Source organism: Phascolarctos cinereus, unplaced genomic scaffold (genome assembly GCF_003287225.1).
Source record: "Phascolarctos cinereus isolate Bilbo 61053 unplaced genomic scaffold, phaCin_HiC Scaffold_7;HRSCAF=346, whole genome shotgun sequence".
Classification (NCBI taxonomy): Eukaryota; Metazoa; Chordata; class Mammalia; order Diprotodontia; family Phascolarctidae; genus Phascolarctos; species Phascolarctos cinereus.
Window position 1 is genome coordinate 96687352 of NW_027556180.1, and position 6130 is coordinate 96693481.

Genomic DNA, 6130 nt, shown 5'->3' on the forward strand with positions numbered 1-6130 from the left:
TTTGTCTTTTACAACTATGACTACAAAATGAAATTGGCTAAACCTGTCAGAACCTGAGCTCTGGTAATAGCAGTTTTGGAGAACTCAGAGTCATCTCCATATTACAAGGAGAAAATGAAATAGGAATTTTAGGCCAAACTCACAGGAAACAAGCTGCCAACTTCAGTAACTTTTATTTTCACGTGGGTGGTCACTCCCATGGGGAGAAAATGAATTCATTTTACGGTGCTTCTCTCTTTTGTCCTATACAAAGGCAAGTCAGAAGGATAAGATCATCATCAAAGTTCTCCTACAGTCAGTTCTATAGGAAGACTTAGCAATTGGAAATGTGTAAAACTAAAATAAGTTGCCTGGTGATGGAGTGAGTTCCTTATCATTGGATGTTTTCAAATGGTAACTCTGTAAAAACTCATCAGTGATGTTTGAGAAGAGTTCCATCCATCATGCATGGTGTTAGAATAAATGGCCACTAAAGTACTTCTGTTAGATGCTATGATTATGTATCTTTATTTGAGATATAACTCCTGAGAAGATATGTATTTACCAGGTACAATGCTTCAGCAAAGTGGTGCTGTATAATAGAAAAGTGGAACAAGAAATAACTCCCCTTTATGTTCTTTATTCTTATTTACATATATTTAAGAACTTTCATCATGTTTTAGTGCACCTAGATGCAAGTTCACTTCTCTTGTGTCTGGGAGAGACACATATCAAACCCTTACAAATTTGCCAAGTTTTGTTGTTTATACCTCAATAAAATAGGTCCCATATGCTTCCTTCATCTTGTTTACAAAGCCACCATCCTGGTTCAGACCTTCATCAACTCTTAACAGTATTATTGCAACCACCACTTAATTGGCTTGCTATCCCCTCTCTCTTTCCAATCTTTCTCCCATGCAGCTGCCAAATTAATATTCCTAAATCACAGATTTGACAATGTCACTCAAATGTTTGACAAGCCTATTGGCTACCATTGGCCCCTAGGGTAAAATGCAAATTCCTCTGTTTGGCTTTGAATATCTTTCTCAATCTGGCCTATTCCTGCCATTCCAGGTTTATTGCTAAACACTTTTGCTCAAATAGTCATATTATATGAAAACTGGCCTGATTATAATTACCATTATATAACATTCCATCTTTTCTCTTTGCATTGGTTATTCCCAATTCTGGGAATGGAGTGAATACTCTTTCCTCATCTCCATGTCCATAAATCATCAGCTCAAGGGTTTATGCCAATCCCCTCTGACTTTAGTGATCATACTCTGAAAAGTATTGATATGTGAATGTGCGTATATGTATTTACTCAATGTTCTACACACTTATTATTTTCCCTCACTCTCAGTAGATTATGTGGTCCTTGAGGTCAGGGATTGTTTCATTTTCGTCTTTGCATCCCCAGGGCCTATCATAATGACTTGGCAAACAGCAGTTGCATAATAAATATTTGTAAAATAAATTATTCTCTAGAATAAATTATCATTAATAAGATATGAACGAGACAAGTAGAAGCTTTTTTTCTACTTTTTTAGGTTTGAAAAGCATTTCTCTAATATCCAATCTAATAAAAGCAGAGATGATCATTTATGCAAAGATTTCTACCCTGCTGATCATAGCCCATCTGTGAATGCACAAACTAAGGTCTGTAGAATATTGCTGGCAATCGTATTTCTAAATGTTCGGTATGTGACGTCTTTGTCTAGAATTGGTAATAAGGACACTTTTTTTTTCTTTAACTCAAAGTTAAAGAGGTAATATGGTATAGTGGAAATTATTCTGGACTTGAGGTCAGGAAAATGTAGGGTAGAATCTTACTTCAGATAATCAATAGCTTTGTGACCCTAGACAAGTAACAATTTTTATGAGTATCAAAGAAAAGTTAGGATTTGCAAAAACTAGGATTTGAAAGCTGAGGTATTAGTGTCTCAAAGCTAATTTATTGATGTCCTTCCTAGATCCCACTAGGTAGACCTGAGCAAGGGGGAATTTAGGAGAGAGGTGCATACTTTTAAAAGTACTCATAAACCCCTTAGCACTTTTTTTTTCATTTTACAGAATGGTAAATAACATTGAGATAAGAGAAGTGGTTTTCCCAGTGCCTCATGGTTAGCACTTGTTGGAGATAGGACTCCAAACACTCCAAGTTTCACACTCTTTCCATTCTACCACACCAGAAGCTTTCTTGGTTAAGAGAGAGCTGGGAATTGACTCTAGCCCAAAAAGAGCAGAAGTACTATACGTAATAGGCCATGTTCTGCTTTACATTCATCTTCTCTGCTCTTAACCACAGCCTCTATGTGTTTTTCAATAGCTACCATGAAGAAATCCAAATCAATGGCCACTTCAAATGAAAACCTTTAGAATTCCTGGAAAATTCAAGGAGAGATACAACTTTATGCAAAGTGATAAATAAGAGCTAAATACTGAATTTGTTGATTTATCCGAAAGGTGTGCATGACAGTCTCCTTATTATAGCTCCCTTCCCAATAAGAATTTAAAAAATAAATAAACAAACTCATTGCTCAATGAAAGAGCAGAGGCTCACATTACTACCTGTCAGTACTTTTCCATGACCTTCTAACTGAAATTTACATCTCAAATCTCTGCACTTTTAAATTTACCTTTCATACTGTTCTCAGAATTATTTTTTTTCCCCTGTGGCATAGGCCTAGACACATCATTCCTCTGTCTTGTGAGCTTCAGGACTACCCACTATTTATTGAATTAATTGCTAAATATTTTGCCCCATAGTCAAATACTTCTGTTCATTCAGGAGCTTTATTTTATAATACTCTTTTCTAAATCAGCTCAACAAGCATTTATTAAGCACTTATTATGTGTCAGAAATCATGTAAGTTCTGGGGGTACAAAAGGCAAAAACAGTCCCTACCCTCAAGGAATTTTTAATCTAAAAAGGGAAAAGAACAGGAGTAAAGAGGAAGAGCATTTCAGGCTGAAAATGCAGAGTCAGGATATGGATGGTTTTGATCAAGGAAGCAGTAATAAGGCTAATGTCATTGATTGTGGAGAATTTAAAGGGCAGTGAAATATAAGAAATATACGAAAAAATAAGAAAAATAGGCGTGTCATATTACAAAGGGTTTTAAAAGACAAACAGAGGGTTTTATATTTTATCTTGAAAGTAACAGGAAGCTTTTAGACTTTCTTAAATGGATGGAGGTGATGATATTATTAGATTTGTGCTTTAGGAAGAACACTTTGATAACTGAATAGAGGATGGACTAGGGTGGGGAGAGATTTGAAGCAGAGAGAACCAGAGAAGAGAGAGAACCAGAAGTCTATTGCAATAGTACAATTGTGAGTTGATGAGATCCTGCATGAAGATGTTGGTAGTTGGTTTTTCCACAGAAGAAAAATGGGATGTTGAGAGAAGTTGTGAAAGCAGAATCTACAGAAGGTGAAAACATATTAGCTAAGGTGGTAAGGGCAGTAAGGAGTTAAAATGATGCTTAAGTTGACAGCCTATGTGACTGGGAGAATAGTGTATATTTCAGAGTAACAAATAAGTTTATTTCTTGTTATTTCTTCTACTTCTCCTCCTCTCCCTTCTCCTTCTTCTCCTCTTCCTCCCCGCTTCTTCTCCTCCTCCTACTTCTCCTTCTCCTCTTTGTTCTCATCCTTCACCTTCTCCTTCTCCTTCTTCATCATCATCATCATCATCATCATTATCATCATCATCATCTTCTTCTTCTTCTTCTTCTTTCCTCCTCCTCCTCCTTCCTCCTTCTTGTTCTTTTTCTTGTTGTTCTTCTTTTTCTTCTTCTTCCAATACATTCCTTTATGCACAGAGCACAAAGTTCTGAAGACAGTATAAATTTAATAAATACAAGTTTAATTTGGTCTCAGAATTAGAGTATCTCTTATTTGGAAAAGATCTATGGTCCAGCTCAGAAAAGAATAATAATTGCTTTTTTAGTATAGCAAGTAAATGGTTATTAAAACGTTGCTTGAAACCATTAAATGTAAAGGTACATGACTATAGAAATGTTTTTTGTTCTATTGAAGTTGAAATGATAGACTGGTACAGAAAGGGGTGAAGTGTGGCTTCTTCTGTGGGCACTAGCAGATAGGAATGGAATTTGGTTAGGTCTTTTCCAGAGTTTACCTATAAGTTTTTTTTTTCTTCAGTAAAGATTTTAGTTGGGGAACACAAAGTAGAGGGAAAATGGCAAGAGAGATAAGACTTGAATATGAAACACTTTATTAGTAAAGGCTTGTTGATAAAATAGGAGGATCAATTAAACTAACCAAGGATATTTATCATAGAGCTCTACATAAGATTTGCTAACAATTAAAGCTGTCCAAAACCAGTAGAGGCTACTTCAAAAAGTAGAACTTTCTCCATCATTAAAGGAGTTTAGAGGCTACGTGGTTATTTACTGGGAATGGTAAGGAGGGAATTCCTGCATTGGGAGTATACTGGGACTAAAATGATTCTTTTGACCATGAGATTCTGTTATTCTGAAATAACTGAGAGCTGCTTCACTAGACCATATTCTCAAAAAAAAAAAAATTGATGAGATCCCAGTCATTAGGAAAACAGAAATGCAATGCTGCCCCACACATTTAGCCTTGCTGATGATACTAATCATAGTAATGTCTGTGGAGATGATACAAAGATCTGTTGCACTGGCACTACATTTTGTAGGCTCAGAAACCAAGGATTCTAATGAACTTGATGGCAATCACAAAAGTAATGAAGATTGATTAAACATTCTTGATGGTAAAGCTATCAAAATGTCCATGAAATATATCTATTCTCAAGACCATTATGACATTGCTATAACTGCTTTGACTTCATTATCCCAGAGATTACAAATGAAGGTCCAGGCTTATTTTCTTAATTTTGAGGATCAGAAGCAAACATATTAGAATAAAACTGTCAATGCCTGAGTACTATACTCTACTCATGGAGTGTGCAGATAAAGAGATGGCTTTCAGAATTTCAGAATATGAGGAAAAGAGTTTTGGTCAACTAATGGTCACTGTATCATTTGAAATAATTCTAACCTTGGGGACACAAGAGAGTACAATTATAGAACGTCTTTAATTGTCTCATAAATTTTTGTTCTGCTTGGTATCTACAACAGATTCATTTCAACTGGGTTGTGTGGTATATAAAATAGTTTTAAGGCCTTTTAAAAAAAATCCAACATTGTTGTTTGTCCTTCATTTCAAAGATGATCAATGATATCACAGGATCTATTGGATGTAAGTGAGGCAGAGTTACATAAAGTCATCAGCCTTGTTCTCTCTTCCAAAGTCATTTAAGTGTAGTGGCAAGCCAAAAGTCAAGATGAATGGCTATGGCCTGGGATACAATGGACAACCTCTGTGTCTTTGATGTCAAAAAAGTTCTAATTGTTCCACATTTCAGCTGCCATCATGGCTGTTGGAACAAATAGTTCTCCTCCACCCATTCTGCTGGGAAAGTCTTCACATGCGTGGGGTAGATTTCTCCCTAACTCATTTATAGGTCTCAGGCTTACTAACTACCTTCAATCTGGTTTAGCCCATCTACAGAGGCAGTGTTACTGGGGTGTGGCCTCTGCGCAGGATCCTCATGCTAGAGGAGAGTGAAGGTAGACACCCAAGGTAGATGAACAGCCCTGAAAAGGGCTCCTTGAATACCTTATGAATCTGTATCTACCTCAGTCATTCATTTGATGTAGACAAGGAATTACACTCAAGTACATTTTTCTTTCCTGTGTATAATCTTTTAAACTACAAAATGACTCTTTTTAGTCAAATGAGATAGAAAAGATTTGCACATTATTCTTGTTTAATTGAAAAAACTAGAATATTGGCATTAGAATGGTGACATTCTAATATTGTCATACTTGCTTTCAGACATTTTATATTATTATTTTGAAGTTCTTAATATGGTAATGTGTATATACTTCCTAACTAAAATCAGTTTGTCATGCTATTAAAAAAAGATTAATACTGGATTTCATACTTTATGTTAAGTGTGATTATCAGTGTTACCCCCTGAGAGGAAATTGTTCTCTCCCTTAATATCATTTCCTACAGAGTAGAGATAGAGGGAGCCTTAGATAGAGAAATAGAGAGGCTGTGAGAGGAGAGTAAGTTATCTTACTCAGAAACCAGT